The sequence below is a fragment of the Schistocerca cancellata genome, chromosome 3 (assembly GCF_023864275.1).
Source record: "Schistocerca cancellata isolate TAMUIC-IGC-003103 chromosome 3, iqSchCanc2.1, whole genome shotgun sequence".
Taxonomy (NCBI): Eukaryota; Metazoa; Arthropoda; class Insecta; order Orthoptera; family Acrididae; genus Schistocerca; species Schistocerca cancellata.
In genome coordinates this window covers 320,051,079-320,064,139 of record NC_064628.1, presented here as the reverse complement: position 1 = coordinate 320,064,139, position 13,061 = coordinate 320,051,079, and the positions used below count along the sequence as shown (strand labels likewise).

Sequence of the window (13,061 nt, the reverse complement as noted above, 5' to 3'; positions counted from 1 at the left end):
ACGTTGCAACAAGCGTCCCAGGAAACTTGGTAAGTCCCACATATTAGAGATAGACAGTTTGCGCTTTCTCAAGAATCTGCTGTGTTGCTACACGTGCTTTCCCGACTGGCTAGATTAAACTGCTGCCGCAGCTTTTTCAACGGAAAGCAGCACTGCCTGAGGTAACAGTACATCGCCCTTGCGGTACCTGGACACAGCGGCCTGTAGGGCCAGGCCGACGCTAGAGTTCAGAAATAGCACGCGACCGTCCAAGTACGGCCTCTTGCGTGCTGCGTGTTTGGTTCTTCTCACAGCGAATCCTGCTACACATTCCTGAGGCTGACGCAGCTCAAGCGGGCAATCGGCGCGGCGGCATTATAGCGAGAACAGCAAAACGATGCATCGGCCGGGAATCGAAGCCGGGCCGCCCGCGTGGTAGGCGAACAACCTACCACTTTTTTAGTTGTTGTTCTCATTTTGTTAGTTGCACTTGTTGGGGGCGGACGTCCGATGACGTCCGTGCTTGCCGAGCATATTCCCGAGCGGCTGTCTGCAGGGAAAGTGGGATTGCCACCCAGCGACGTCGGATACGACCGAAAAAAGTGCTACACACGCGGAGTTTCCCACTACACTGCCTTATAGCGACCGCTCATCACTATCGTGTGAGTAACGTTGCGGCCGCGGCGACGAGTCTTGCCCAAAGACGCAGCGTGCGTGGAGGCGCTACCCGAATGCGTGTGGATGCACCCTCCTACCTCGTAAAGCGCCTACAGCTACTATCACCGTGGGCCGCTGGCGGCGGGCGGGAAGCCGACACAGCGCGGCGTTGCGAGCAGCGGCTGTGCGGTGGTGGTGTAATGGTGAGCATAGTTGCCTTCCAAGCAGTTGATCCGGGTTCGATTCCCGGCCACCGCAACGGGCGAAACTTTTTGCGTATGAGTATGTGAGCCACGTGCTGTTAAATTAACGTTTTCTTTCCGTCGTTGCTCCACGCAGGCCATCCTGTAGTATGTCCCGACTTGTCCCGACTTTGCTCGGCTGACGCGAAAGCTGACGCTTGGAATTCGCCCTTATCAAAAGGACAGGCGCTATAAACGACTGTGGGAGGTGAGGTGTGGCGAGGTACCAAAACGACAGGCAAACCGCGAAATTTTCTGCTCCTCCTTCCTAAAGAAAAAAAGAAAAGAAAAACGGACGCAGTCGGTAGGACTCGAACCTACGCTCCCAGAGGGAATCTGATTTCTAGTCAGACGCCTTAACCACTCGGCCACGACTGCTCGTATCTGAAGCTTCCCTCGAATCGTGAAAAATCTAACCGGTCTGCGCAGAATGTTGACAGGAAACGAACTCTGTGCACTGATTACGGCAGGGCTACCAGCGCTACGAGACGAGCCATTACGGAAGCGTTAAAAATCTTCGCCCGGACAGGGACTCGAACCCTGGACCCTTAGGTTAAAAGCCTAATGCTCTACCGACTGAGCTATCCGGGCTCATGCCCGTTGTGGGTGGAGCGGCTGCAAGCAATGTGAATAATTGGAACGCGTGTGTAGGCGTACTACGGTAATTGCTGGCTTCTGGCGCAACTGGCCACTTCACCGACTTCCCACTGACGCTGGTAGCAGCCCAACAGCGGACTAGTGCCTCTTCTGCCTTTATCCCGGTGCTGACAGTAATTGCATCTTGTGCCTGTTTTCCCCGATTACGTTCGGTTGAAGCTCCGGAAGGAGGGCGACAAACGAAGGTTGGAAGGCCAAAACATGGAGGGACGTGTGCGCAAAAACTTCTCTTCCGGTACCGGGAATCGAACCCGGGCCTCCTGGGTGAAAGCCAGGTATCCTAGCCACTAGACCACACCGGATTTGCTCGGTAAACGTGAGATTTACTCCCTCTCCTCCCGCATTTCGTGCTGAATCCGGACTCAGTGGTGCTCTCTGTTTGCGAGCGTATTTGTGCGTGCAGACTGGCATGGCGCACAGCTCGAAACTGACTATTCATTGCTGTTTGCATCATATTTTACTCATAACAGGGGAGGAGAAAGATCAAAGTTGTACCTTGCCATAATTGGAAGTAAACATTTTTACGCTGAGGCGTGGACTCCTTGGGGATAACAAACGACAATTAAGTTCGTTCCCTAGCAACAGCAGCGCCGTTAATTCAGCCATGATGTACAGCAAATTAAATGCCCCGGGTGAGGATCGAACTCACGACCTTAAGATTATGAGACTTACGCGCTACCTACTGCGCTACCGAAGCACGTTGCAACAAGCGTCCCAGGAAACTTGGTAAGTCCCACATATTAGAGATAGACAGTTTGCGCTTTCTCAAGAATCTGCTGTGTTGCTACACGTGCTTTCCCGACTGGCTAGATTAAACTGCTGCCGCAGCTTTTTCAACGGAAAGCAGCACTGCCTGAGGTAACAGTACATCGCCCTTGCGGTACCTGGACACAGCGGCCTGTAGGGCCAGGCCGACGCTAGAGTTCAGAAATAGCACGCGACCGTCCAAGTACGGCCTCTTGCGTGCTGCGTGTTTGGTTCTTCTCACAGCGAATCCTGCTACACATTCCTGAGGCTGACGCAGCTCAAGCGGGCAATCGGCGCGGCGGCATTATAGCGAGAACAGCAAAACGATGCATCGGCCGGGAATCGAAGCCGGGCCGCCCGCGTGGTAGGCGAACAACCTACCACTTTTTTAGTTGTTGTTCTCATTTTGTTAGTTGCACTTGTTGGGGGCGGACGTCCGATGACGTCCGTGCTTGCCGAGCATATTCCCGAGCGGCTGTCTGCAGGGAAAGTGGGATTGCCACCCAGCGACGTCGGATACGACCGAAAAAAGTGCTACACACGCGGAGTTTCCCACTACACTGCCTTATAGCGACCGCTCATCACTATCGTGTGAGTAACGTTGCGGCCGCGGCGACGAGTCTTGCCCAAAGACGCAGCGTGCGTGGAGGCGCTACCCGAATGCGTGTGGATGCACCCTCCTACCTCGTAAAGCGCCTACAGCTACTATCACCGTGGGCCGCTGGCGGCGGGCGGGAAGCCGACACAGCGCGGCGTTGCGAGCAGCGGCTGTGCGGTGGTGGTGTAATGGTGAGCATAGTTGCCTTCCAAGCAGTTGATCCGGGTTCGATTCCCGGCCACCGCAACGGGCGAAACTTTTTGCGTATGAGTATGTGAGCCACGTGCTGTTAAATTAACGTTTTCTTTCCGTCGTTGCTCCACGCAGGCCATCCTGTAGTATGTCCCGACTTGTCCCGACTTTGCTCGGCTGACGCGAAAGCTGACGCTTGGAATTCGCCCTTATCAAAAGGACAGGCGCTATAAACGACTGTGGGAGGTGAGGTGTGGCGAGGTACCAAAACGACAGGCAAACCGCGAAATTTTCTGCTCCTCCTTCCTAAAGAAAAAAAGAAAAGAAAAACGGACGCAGTCGGTAGGACTCGAACCTACGCTCCCAGAGGGAATCTGATTTCTAGTCAGACGCCTTAACCACTCGGCCACGACTGCTCGTATCTGAAGCTTCCCTCGAATCGTGAAAAATCTAACCGGTCTGCGCAGAATGTTGACAGGAAACGAACTCTGTGCACTGATTACGGCAGGGCTACCAGCGCTACGAGACGAGCCATTACGGAAGCGTTAAAAATCTTCGCCCGGACAGGGACTCGAACCCTGGACCCTTAGGTTAAAAGCCTAATGCTCTACCGACTGAGCTATCCGGGCTCATGCCCGTTGTGGGTGGAGCGGCTGCAAGCAATGTGAATAATTGGAACGCGTGTGTAGGCGTACTACGGTAATTGCTGGCTTCTGGCGCAACTGGCCACTTCACCGACTTCCCACTGACGCTGGTAGCAGCCCAACAGCGGACTAGTGCCTCTTCTGCCTTTATCCCGGTGCTGACAGTAATTGCATCTTGTGCCTGTTTTCCCCGATTACGTTCGGTTGAAGCTCCGGAAGGAGGGCGACAAACGAAGGTTGGAAGGCCAAAACATGGAGGGACGTGTGCGCAAAAACTTCTCTTCCGGTACCGGGAATCGAACCCGGGCCTCCTGGGTGAAAGCCAGGTATCCTAGCCACTAGACCACACCGGATTTGCTCGGTAAACGTGAGATTTACTCCCTCTCCTCCCGCATTTCGTGCTGAATCCGGACTCAGTGGTGCTCTCTGTTTGCGAGCGTATTTGTGCGTGCAGACTGGCATGGCGCACAGCTCGAAACTGACTATTCATTGCTGTTTGCATCATATTTTACTCATAACAGGGGAGGAGAAAGATCAAAGTTGTACCTTGCCATAATTGGAAGTAAACATTTTTACGCTGAGGCGTGGACTCCTTGGGGATAACAAACGACAATTAAGTTCGTTCCCTAGCAACAGCAGCGCCGTTAATTCAGCCATGATGTACAGCAAATTAAATGCCCCGGGTGAGGATCGAACTCACGACCTTAAGATTATGAGACTTACGCGCTACCTACTGCGCTACCGAAGCACGTTGCAACAAGCGTCCCAGGAAACTTGGTAAGTCCCACATATTAGAGATAGACAGTTTGCGCTTTCTCAAGAATCTGCTGTGTTGCTACACGTGCTTTCCCGACTGGCTAGATTAAACTGCTGCCGCAGCTTTTTCAACGGAAAGCAGCACTGCCTGAGGTAACAGTACATCGCCCTTGCGGTACCTGGACACAGCGGCCTGTAGGGCCAGGCCGACGCTAGAGTTCAGAAATAGCACGCGACCGTCCAAGTACGGCCTCTTGCGTGCTGCGTGTTTGGTTCTTCTCACAGCGAATCCTGCTACACATTCCTGAGGCTGACGCAGCTCAAGCGGGCAATCGGCGCGGCGGCATTATAGCGAGAACAGCAAAACGATGCATCGGCCGGGAATCGAAGCCGGGCCGCCCGCGTGGTAGGCGAACAACCTACCACTTTTTTAGTTGTTGTTCTCATTTTGTTAGTTGCACTTGTTGGGGGCGGACGTCCGATGACGTCCGTGCTTGCCGAGCATATTCCCGAGCGGCTGTCTGCAGGGAAAGTGGGATTGCCACCCAGCGACGTCGGATACGACCGAAAAAAGTGCTACACACGCGGAGTTTCCCACTACACTGCCTTATAGCGACCGCTCATCACTATCGTGTGAGTAACGTTGCGGCCGCGGCGACGAGTCTTGCCCAAAGACGCAGCGTGCGTGGAGGCGCTACCCGAATGCGTGTGGATGCACCCTCCTACCTCGTAAAGCGCCTACAGCTACTATCACCGTGGGCCGCTGGCGGCGGGCGGGAAGCCGACACAGCGCGGCGTTGCGAGCAGCGGCTGTGCGGTGGTGGTGTAATGGTGAGCATAGTTGCCTTCCAAGCAGTTGATCCGGGTTCGATTCCCGGCCACCGCAACGGGCGAAACTTTTTGCGTATGAGTATGTGAGCCACGTGCTGTTAAATTAACGTTTTCTTTCCGTCGTTGCTCCACGCAGGCCATCCTGTAGTATGTCCCGACTTGTCCCGACTTTGCTCGGCTGACGCGAAAGCTGACGCTTGGAATTCGCCCTTATCAAAAGGACAGGCGCTATAAACGACTGTGGGAGGTGAGGTGTGGCGAGGTACCAAAACGACAGGCAAACCGCGAAATTTTCTGCTCCTCCTTCCTAAAGAAAAAAAGAAAAGAAAAACGGACGCAGTCGGTAGGACTCGAACCTACGCTCCCAGAGGGAATCTGATTTCTAGTCAGACGCCTTAACCACTCGGCCACGACTGCTCGTATCTGAAGCTTCCCTCGAATCGTGAAAAATCTAACCGGTCTGCGCAGAATGTTGACAGGAAACGAACTCTGTGCACTGATTACGGCAGGGCTACCAGCGCTACGAGACGAGCCATTACGGAAGCGTTAAAAATCTTCGCCCGGACAGGGACTCGAACCCTGGACCCTTAGGTTAAAAGCCTAATGCTCTACCGACTGAGCTATCCGGGCTCATGCCCGTTGTGGGTGGAGCGGCTGCAAGCAATGTGAATAATTGGAACGCGTGTGTAGGCGTACTACGGTAATTGCTGGCTTCTGGCGCAACTGGCCACTTCACCGACTTCCCACTGACGCTGGTAGCAGCCCAACAGCGGACTAGTGCCTCTTCTGCCTTTATCCCGGTGCTGACAGTAATTGCATCTTGTGCCTGTTTTCCCCGATTACGTTCGGTTGAAGCTCCGGAAGGAGGGCGACAAACGAAGGTTGGAAGGCCAAAACATGGAGGGACGTGTGCGCAAAAACTTCTCTTCCGGTACCGGGAATCGAACCCGGGCCTCCTGGGTGAAAGCCAGGTATCCTAGCCACTAGACCACACCGGATTTGCTCGGTAAACGTGAGATTTACTCCCTCTCCTCCCGCATTTCGTGCTGAATCCGGACTCAGTGGTGCTCTCTGTTTGCGAGCGTATTTGTGCGTGCAGACTGGCATGGCGCACAGCTCGAAACTGACTATTCATTGCTGTTTGCATCATATTTTACTCATAACAGGGGAGGAGAAAGATCAAAGTTGTACCTTGCCATAATTGGAAGTAAACATTTTTACGCTGAGGCGTGGACTCCTTGGGGATAACAAACGACAATTAAGTTCGTTCCCTAGCAACAGCAGCGCCGTTAATTCAGCCATGATGTACAGCAAATTAAATGCCCCGGGTGAGGATCGAACTCACGACCTTAAGATTATGAGACTTACGCGCTACCTACTGCGCTACCGAAGCACGTTGCAACAAGCGTCCCAGGAAACTTGGTAAGTCCCACATATTAGAGATAGACAGTTTGCGCTTTCTCAAGAATCTGCTGTGTTGCTACACGTGCTTTCCCGACTGGCTAGATTAAACTGCTGCCGCAGCTTTTTCAACGGAAAGCAGCACTGCCTGAGGTAACAGTACATCGCCCTTGCGGTACCTGGACACAGCGGCCTGTAGGGCCAGGCCGACGCTAGAGTTCAGAAATAGCACGCGACCGTCCAAGTACGGCCTCTTGCGTGCTGCGTGTTTGGTTCTTCTCACAGCGAATCCTGCTACACATTCCTGAGGCTGACGCAGCTCAAGCGGGCAATCGGCGCGGCGGCATTATAGCGAGAACAGCAAAACGATGCATCGGCCGGGAATCGAAGCCGGGCCGCCCGCGTGGTAGGCGAACAACCTACCACTTTTTTAGTTGTTGTTCTCATTTTGTTAGTTGCACTTGTTGGGGGCGGACGTCCGATGACGTCCGTGCTTGCCGAGCATATTCCCGAGCGGCTGTCTGCAGGGAAAGTGGGATTGCCACCCAGCGACGTCGGATACGACCGAAAAAAGTGCTACACACGCGGAGTTTCCCACTACACTGCCTTATAGCGACCGCTCATCACTATCGTGTGAGTAACGTTGCGGCCGCGGCGACGAGTCTTGCCCAAAGACGCAGCGTGCGTGGAGGCGCTACCCGAATGCGTGTGGATGCACCCTCCTACCTCGTAAAGCGCCTACAGCTACTATCACCGTGGGCCGCTGGCGGCGGGCGGGAAGCCGACACAGCGCGGCGTTGCGAGCAGCGGCTGTGCGGTGGTGGTGTAATGGTGAGCATAGTTGCCTTCCAAGCAGTTGATCCGGGTTCGATTCCCGGCCACCGCAACGGGCGAAACTTTTTGCGTATGAGTATGTGAGCCACGTGCTGTTAAATTAACGTTTTCTTTCCGTCGTTGCTCCACGCAGGCCATCCTGTAGTATGTCCCGACTTGTCCCGACTTTGCTCGGCTGACGCGAAAGCTGACGCTTGGAATTCGCCCTTATCAAAAGGACAGGCGCTATAAACGACTGTGGGAGGTGAGGTGTGGCGAGGTACCAAAACGACAGGCAAACCGCGAAATTTTCTGCTCCTCCTTCCTAAAGAAAAAAAGAAAAGAAAAACGGACGCAGTCGGTAGGACTCGAACCTACGCTCCCAGAGGGAATCTGATTTCTAGTCAGACGCCTTAACCACTCGGCCACGACTGCTCGTATCTGAAGCTTCCCTCGAATCGTGAAAAATCTAACCGGTCTGCGCAGAATGTTGACAGGAAACGAACTCTGTGCACTGATTACGGCAGGGCTACCAGCGCTACGAGACGAGCCATTACGGAAGCGTTAAAAATCTTCGCCCGGACAGGGACTCGAACCCTGGACCCTTAGGTTAAAAGCCTAATGCTCTACCGACTGAGCTATCCGGGCTCATGCCCGTTGTGGGTGGAGCGGCTGCAAGCAATGTGAATAATTGGAACGCGTGTGTAGGCGTACTACGGTAATTGCTGGCTTCTGGCGCAACTGGCCACTTCACCGACTTCCCACTGACGCTGGTAGCAGCCCAACAGCGGACTAGTGCCTCTTCTGCCTTTATCCCGGTGCTGACAGTAATTGCATCTTGTGCCTGTTTTCCCCGATTACGTTCGGTTGAAGCTCCGGAAGGAGGGCGACAAACGAAGGTTGGAAGGCCAAAACATGGAGGGACGTGTGCGCAAAAACTTCTCTTCCGGTACCGGGAATCGAACCCGGGCCTCCTGGGTGAAAGCCAGGTATCCTAGCCACTAGACCACACCGGATTTGCTCGGTAAACGTGAGATTTACTCCCTCTCCTCCCGCATTTCGTGCTGAATCCGGACTCAGTGGTGCTCTCTGTTTGCGAGCGTATTTGTGCGTGCAGACTGGCATGGCGCACAGCTCGAAACTGACTATTCATTGCTGTTTGCATCATATTTTACTCATAACAGGGGAGGAGAAAGATCAAAGTTGTACCTTGCCATAATTGGAAGTAAACATTTTTACGCTGAGGCGTGGACTCCTTGGGGATAACAAACGACAATTAAGTTCGTTCCCTAGCAACAGCAGCGCCGTTAATTCAGCCATGATGTACAGCAAATTAAATGCCCCGGGTGAGGATCGAACTCACGACCTTAAGATTATGAGACTTACGCGCTACCTACTGCGCTACCGAAGCACGTTGCAACAAGCGTCCCAGGAAACTTGGTAAGTCCCACATATTAGAGATAGACAGTTTGCGCTTTCTCAAGAATCTGCTGTGTTGCTACACGTGCTTTCCCGACTGGCTAGATTAAACTGCTGCCGCAGCTTTTTCAACGGAAAGCAGCACTGCCTGAGGTAACAGTACATCGCCCTTGCGGTACCTGGACACAGCGGCCTGTAGGGCCAGGCCGACGCTAGAGTTCAGAAATAGCACGCGACCGTCCAAGTACGGCCTCTTGCGTGCTGCGTGTTTGGTTCTTCTCACAGCGAATCCTGCTACACATTCCTGAGGCTGACGCAGCTCAAGCGGGCAATCGGCGCGGCGGCATTATAGCGAGAACAGCAAAACGATGCATCGGCCGGGAATCGAAGCCGGGCCGCCCGCGTGGTAGGCGAACAACCTACCACTTTTTTAGTTGTTGTTCTCATTTTGTTAGTTGCACTTGTTGGGGGCGGACGTCCGATGACGTCCGTGCTTGCCGAGCATATTCCCGAGCGGCTGTCTGCAGGGAAAGTGGGATTGCCACCCAGCGACGTCGGATACGACCGAAAAAAGTGCTACACACGCGGAGTTTCCCACTACACTGCCTTATAGCGACCGCTCATCACTATCGTGTGAGTAACGTTGCGGCCGCGGCGACGAGTCTTGCCCAAAGACGCAGCGTGCGTGGAGGCGCTACCCGAATGCGTGTGGATGCACCCTCCTACCTCGTAAAGCGCCTACAGCTACTATCACCGTGGGCCGCTGGCGGCGGGCGGGAAGCCGACACAGCGCGGCGTTGCGAGCAGCGGCTGTGCGGTGGTGGTGTAATGGTGAGCATAGTTGCCTTCCAAGCAGTTGATCCGGGTTCGATTCCCGGCCACCGCAACGGGCGAAACTTTTTGCGTATGAGTATGTGAGCCACGTGCTGTTAAATTAACGTTTTCTTTCCGTCGTTGCTCCACGCAGGCCATCCTGTAGTATGTCCCGACTTGTCCCGACTTTGCTCGGCTGACGCGAAAGCTGACGCTTGGAATTCGCCCTTATCAAAAGGACAGGCGCTATAAACGACTGTGAGAGGTGAGGTGTGGCGAGGTACCAAAACGACAGGCAAACCGCGAAATTTTCTGCTCCTCCTTCCTAAAGAAAAAAAGAAAAGAAAAACGGACGCAGTCGGTAGGACTCGAACCTACGCTCCCAGAGGGAATCTGATTTCTAGTCAGACGCCTTAACCACTCGGCCACGACTGCTCGTATCTGAAGCTTCCCTCGAATCGTGAAAAATCTAACCGGTCTGCGCAGAATGTTGACAGGAAACGAACTCTGTGCACTGATTACGGCAGGGCTACCAGCGCTACGAGACGAGCCATTACGGAAGCGTTAAAAATCTTCGCCCGGACAGGGACTCGAACCCTGGACCCTTAGGTTAAAAGCCTAATGCTCTACCGACTGAGCTATCCGGGCTCATGCCCGTTGTGGGTGGAGCGGCTGCAAGCAATGTGAATAATTGGAACGCGTGTGTAGGCGTACTACGGTAATTGCTGGCTTCTGGCGCAACTGGCCACTTCACCGACTTCCCACTGACGCTGGTAGCAGCCCAACAGCGGACTAGTGCCTCTTCTGCCTTTATCCCGGTGCTGACAGTAATTGCATCTTGTGCCTGTTTTCCCCGATTACGTTCGGTTGAAGCTCCGGAAGGAGGGCGACAAACGAAGGTTGGAAGGCCAAAACATGGAGGGACGTGTGCGCAAAAACTTCTCTTCCGGTACCGGGAATCGAACCCGGGCCTCCTGGGTGAAAGCCAGGTATCCTAGCCACTAGACCACACCGGATTTGCTCGGTAAACGTGAGATTTACTCCCTCTCCTCCCGCATTTCGTGCTGAATCCGGACTCAGTGGTGCTCTCTGTTTGCGAGCGTATTTGTGCGTGCAGACTGGCATGGCGCACAGCTCGAAACTGACTATTCATTGCTGTTTGCATCATATTTTACTCATAACAGGGGAGGAGAAAGATCAAAGTTGTACCTTGCCATAATTGGAAGTAAACATTTTTACGCTGAGGCGTGGACTCCTTGGGGATAACAAACGACAATTAAGTTCGTTCCCTAGCAACAGCAGCGCCGTTAATTCAGCCATGATGTACAGCAAATTAAATGCCCCGGGTGAGGATCGAACTCACGACCTTAAGATTATGAGACTTACGCGCTACCTACTGCGCTACCGAAGCACGTTGCAACAAGCGTCCCAGGAAACTTGGTAAGTCCCACATATTAGAGATAGACAGTTTGCGCTTTCTCAAGAATCTGCTGTGTTGCTACACGTGCTTTCCCGACTGGCTAGATTAAACTGCTGCCGCAGCTTTTTCAACGGAAAGCAGCACTGCCTGAGGTAACAGTACATCGCCCTTGCGGTACCTGGACACAGCGGCCTGTAGGGCCAGGCCGACGCTAGAGTTCAGAAATAGCACGCGACCGTCCAAGTACGGCCTCTTGCGTGCTGCGTGTTTGGTTCTTCTCACAGCGAATCCTGCTACACATTCCTGAGGCTGACGCAGCTCAAGCGGGCAATCGGCGCGGCGGCATTATAGCGAGAACAGCAAAACGATGCATCGGCCGGGAATCGAAGCCGGGCCGCCCGCGTGGTAGGCGAACAACCTACCACTTTTTTAGTTGTTGTTCTCATTTTGTTAGTTGCACTTGTTGGGGGCGGACGTCCGATGCCGTCCGTGCTTGCCGAGCATATTCCCGAGCAGCTGTCTGCAGGGAAAGTGGGATTGCCACCCAGCGACGTCGGATACGACCGAAAAAAGTGCTACACACGCGGAGTCCCCCACTACACTGCCTTATAGCGACCGCTCATCACTATCGTGTGAGTAACGTTGCGGCCGCGGCGACGAGTCTTGCCCAAAGACGCAGCGTGCGTGGAGGCGCTACCCGAATGCGTGTGGATGCACCCTCCTACCTCGTAAAGCGCCTACAGCTACTATCACCGTGGGCCGCTGGCGGCGGGCGGGAAGCCGACACAGCGCGGCGTTGCGAGCAGCGGCTGTGCGGTGGTGGTGTAATGGTGAGCATAGTTGCCTTCCAAGCAGTTGATCCGGGTTCGATTCCCGGCCACCGCAACGGGCGAAACTTTTTGCGTATGAGTATGTGAGCCACGTGCTGTTAAATTAACGTTTTCTTTCCGTCGTTGCTCCACGCAGGCCATCCTGTAGTATGTCCCGACTTGTCCCGACTTTGCTCGGCTGACGCGAAAGCTGACGCTTGGAATTCGCCCTTATCAAAAGGACAGGCGCTATAAACGACTGTGAGAGGTGAGGTGTGGCGAGGTACCAAAACGACAGGCAAACCGCGAAATTTTCTGCTCCTCCTTCCTAAAGAAAAAAAGAAAAGAAAAACGGACGCAGTCGGTAGGACTCGAACCTACGCTCCCAGAGGGAATCTGATTTCTAGTCAGACGCCTTAACCACTCGGCCACGACTGCTCGTATCTGAAGCTTCCCTCGAATCGTGAAAAATCTAACCGGTCTGCGCAGAATGTTGACAGGAAACGAACTCTGTGCACTGATTACGGCAGGGCTACCAGCGCTACGAGACGAGCCATTACGGAAGCGTTAAAAATCTTCGCCCGGACAGGGACTCGAACCCTGGACCCTTAGATTAAAAGCCTAATGCTCTACCGACTGAGCTATCCGGGCTCATGCCCGTTGTGGGTGGAGCGGCTGCAAGCAATGTGAATAATTGGAACGCGTGTGTAGGCGTACTACGGTAATTGCTGGCCTCTGGCGCAACTGGCCACTTCACCGACTTCCCACTGACGCTGGTAGCAGCCCAACAGCGGACTAGTGCCTCTTCTGCCTTTATCCCGGTGCTGACAGTAATTGCATCTTGTGCCTGTTTTCCCCGATTACGTTCGGTTGAAGCTCCGGAAGGAGGGCGACAAACGAAGGTTGGAAGGCCAAAACATGGAGGGACGTGTGCGCAAAAACTTCTCTTCCGGTACCGGGAATCGAACCCGGGCCTCCTGGGTGAAAGCCAGGTATCCTAGCCACTAGACCACACCGGATTTGCTCGGTAAACGTGAGATTTACTCCCTCTCCTCCCGCATTTCGTGCTGAATCCGGACTCAG

The 13,061-nt window shown here is 54.0% G+C and overlaps 1 protein-coding gene and 29 non-coding genes across 30 annotated transcripts in view; 6 read left to right on the top strand and 24 right to left on the bottom strand.

Moving 5' to 3' along the window:
- LOC126176288 (uncharacterized) overlaps nucleotides 1-13,061 on the bottom strand; it is a 109,751-nt gene that overhangs the window by 55,548 nt on the left and 41,142 nt on the right. The gene's annotated exons all lie outside the window — the stretch shown is intronic.
- Trnag-ucc (transfer RNA glycine (anticodon UCC)) lies at nucleotides 823-894 on the top strand. Its single transcript has one exon. It is a non-coding gene; the product is annotated as a tRNA-Gly (tRNA).
- Trnas-aga (transfer RNA serine (anticodon AGA)) lies at nucleotides 1,175-1,256 on the bottom strand. Its single transcript has one exon. It is a non-coding gene; the product is annotated as a tRNA-Ser (tRNA).
- On the bottom strand, nucleotides 1,397-1,469 carry Trnak-uuu (transfer RNA lysine (anticodon UUU)). The gene has a single exon. It is a non-coding gene; the product is annotated as a tRNA-Lys (tRNA).
- Trnae-uuc (transfer RNA glutamic acid (anticodon UUC)) lies at nucleotides 1,766-1,837 on the bottom strand. The gene has a single exon. It is a non-coding gene; the product is annotated as a tRNA-Glu (tRNA).
- Nucleotides 2,160-2,232, bottom strand: Trnam-cau (transfer RNA methionine (anticodon CAU)). The gene has a single exon. It is a non-coding gene; the product is annotated as a tRNA-Met (tRNA).
- Trnag-ucc (transfer RNA glycine (anticodon UCC)) lies at nucleotides 3,055-3,126 on the top strand. The gene has a single exon. It is a non-coding gene; the product is annotated as a tRNA-Gly (tRNA).
- Trnas-aga (transfer RNA serine (anticodon AGA)) lies at nucleotides 3,407-3,488 on the bottom strand. The gene has a single exon. It is a non-coding gene; the product is annotated as a tRNA-Ser (tRNA).
- Trnak-uuu (transfer RNA lysine (anticodon UUU)) lies at nucleotides 3,629-3,701 on the bottom strand. Its single transcript has one exon. It is a non-coding gene; the product is annotated as a tRNA-Lys (tRNA).
- Nucleotides 3,998-4,069, bottom strand: Trnae-uuc (transfer RNA glutamic acid (anticodon UUC)). Its single transcript has one exon. It is a non-coding gene; the product is annotated as a tRNA-Glu (tRNA).
- Trnam-cau (transfer RNA methionine (anticodon CAU)) lies at nucleotides 4,392-4,464 on the bottom strand. The gene has a single exon. It is a non-coding gene; the product is annotated as a tRNA-Met (tRNA).
- On the top strand, nucleotides 5,287-5,358 carry Trnag-ucc (transfer RNA glycine (anticodon UCC)). Its single transcript has one exon. It is a non-coding gene; the product is annotated as a tRNA-Gly (tRNA).
- Trnas-aga (transfer RNA serine (anticodon AGA)) lies at nucleotides 5,639-5,720 on the bottom strand. Its single transcript has one exon. It is a non-coding gene; the product is annotated as a tRNA-Ser (tRNA).
- On the bottom strand, nucleotides 5,861-5,933 carry Trnak-uuu (transfer RNA lysine (anticodon UUU)). Its single transcript has one exon. It is a non-coding gene; the product is annotated as a tRNA-Lys (tRNA).
- Trnae-uuc (transfer RNA glutamic acid (anticodon UUC)) lies at nucleotides 6,230-6,301 on the bottom strand. Its single transcript has one exon. It is a non-coding gene; the product is annotated as a tRNA-Glu (tRNA).
- On the bottom strand, nucleotides 6,624-6,696 carry Trnam-cau (transfer RNA methionine (anticodon CAU)). The gene has a single exon. It is a non-coding gene; the product is annotated as a tRNA-Met (tRNA).
- Nucleotides 7,519-7,590, top strand: Trnag-ucc (transfer RNA glycine (anticodon UCC)). Its single transcript has one exon. It is a non-coding gene; the product is annotated as a tRNA-Gly (tRNA).
- Trnas-aga (transfer RNA serine (anticodon AGA)) lies at nucleotides 7,871-7,952 on the bottom strand. The gene has a single exon. It is a non-coding gene; the product is annotated as a tRNA-Ser (tRNA).
- Trnak-uuu (transfer RNA lysine (anticodon UUU)) lies at nucleotides 8,093-8,165 on the bottom strand. Its single transcript has one exon. It is a non-coding gene; the product is annotated as a tRNA-Lys (tRNA).
- On the bottom strand, nucleotides 8,462-8,533 carry Trnae-uuc (transfer RNA glutamic acid (anticodon UUC)). The gene has a single exon. It is a non-coding gene; the product is annotated as a tRNA-Glu (tRNA).
- Nucleotides 8,856-8,928, bottom strand: Trnam-cau (transfer RNA methionine (anticodon CAU)). The gene has a single exon. It is a non-coding gene; the product is annotated as a tRNA-Met (tRNA).
- Nucleotides 9,751-9,822, top strand: Trnag-ucc (transfer RNA glycine (anticodon UCC)). The gene has a single exon. It is a non-coding gene; the product is annotated as a tRNA-Gly (tRNA).
- Trnas-aga (transfer RNA serine (anticodon AGA)) lies at nucleotides 10,103-10,184 on the bottom strand. The gene has a single exon. It is a non-coding gene; the product is annotated as a tRNA-Ser (tRNA).
- Trnak-uuu (transfer RNA lysine (anticodon UUU)) lies at nucleotides 10,325-10,397 on the bottom strand. Its single transcript has one exon. It is a non-coding gene; the product is annotated as a tRNA-Lys (tRNA).
- On the bottom strand, nucleotides 10,694-10,765 carry Trnae-uuc (transfer RNA glutamic acid (anticodon UUC)). The gene has a single exon. It is a non-coding gene; the product is annotated as a tRNA-Glu (tRNA).
- Nucleotides 11,088-11,160, bottom strand: Trnam-cau (transfer RNA methionine (anticodon CAU)). The gene has a single exon. It is a non-coding gene; the product is annotated as a tRNA-Met (tRNA).
- Nucleotides 11,983-12,054, top strand: Trnag-ucc (transfer RNA glycine (anticodon UCC)). The gene has a single exon. It is a non-coding gene; the product is annotated as a tRNA-Gly (tRNA).
- Nucleotides 12,335-12,416, bottom strand: Trnas-aga (transfer RNA serine (anticodon AGA)). The gene has a single exon. It is a non-coding gene; the product is annotated as a tRNA-Ser (tRNA).
- Nucleotides 12,557-12,629, bottom strand: Trnak-uuu (transfer RNA lysine (anticodon UUU)). Its single transcript has one exon. It is a non-coding gene; the product is annotated as a tRNA-Lys (tRNA).
- Trnae-uuc (transfer RNA glutamic acid (anticodon UUC)) lies at nucleotides 12,926-12,997 on the bottom strand. Its single transcript has one exon. It is a non-coding gene; the product is annotated as a tRNA-Glu (tRNA).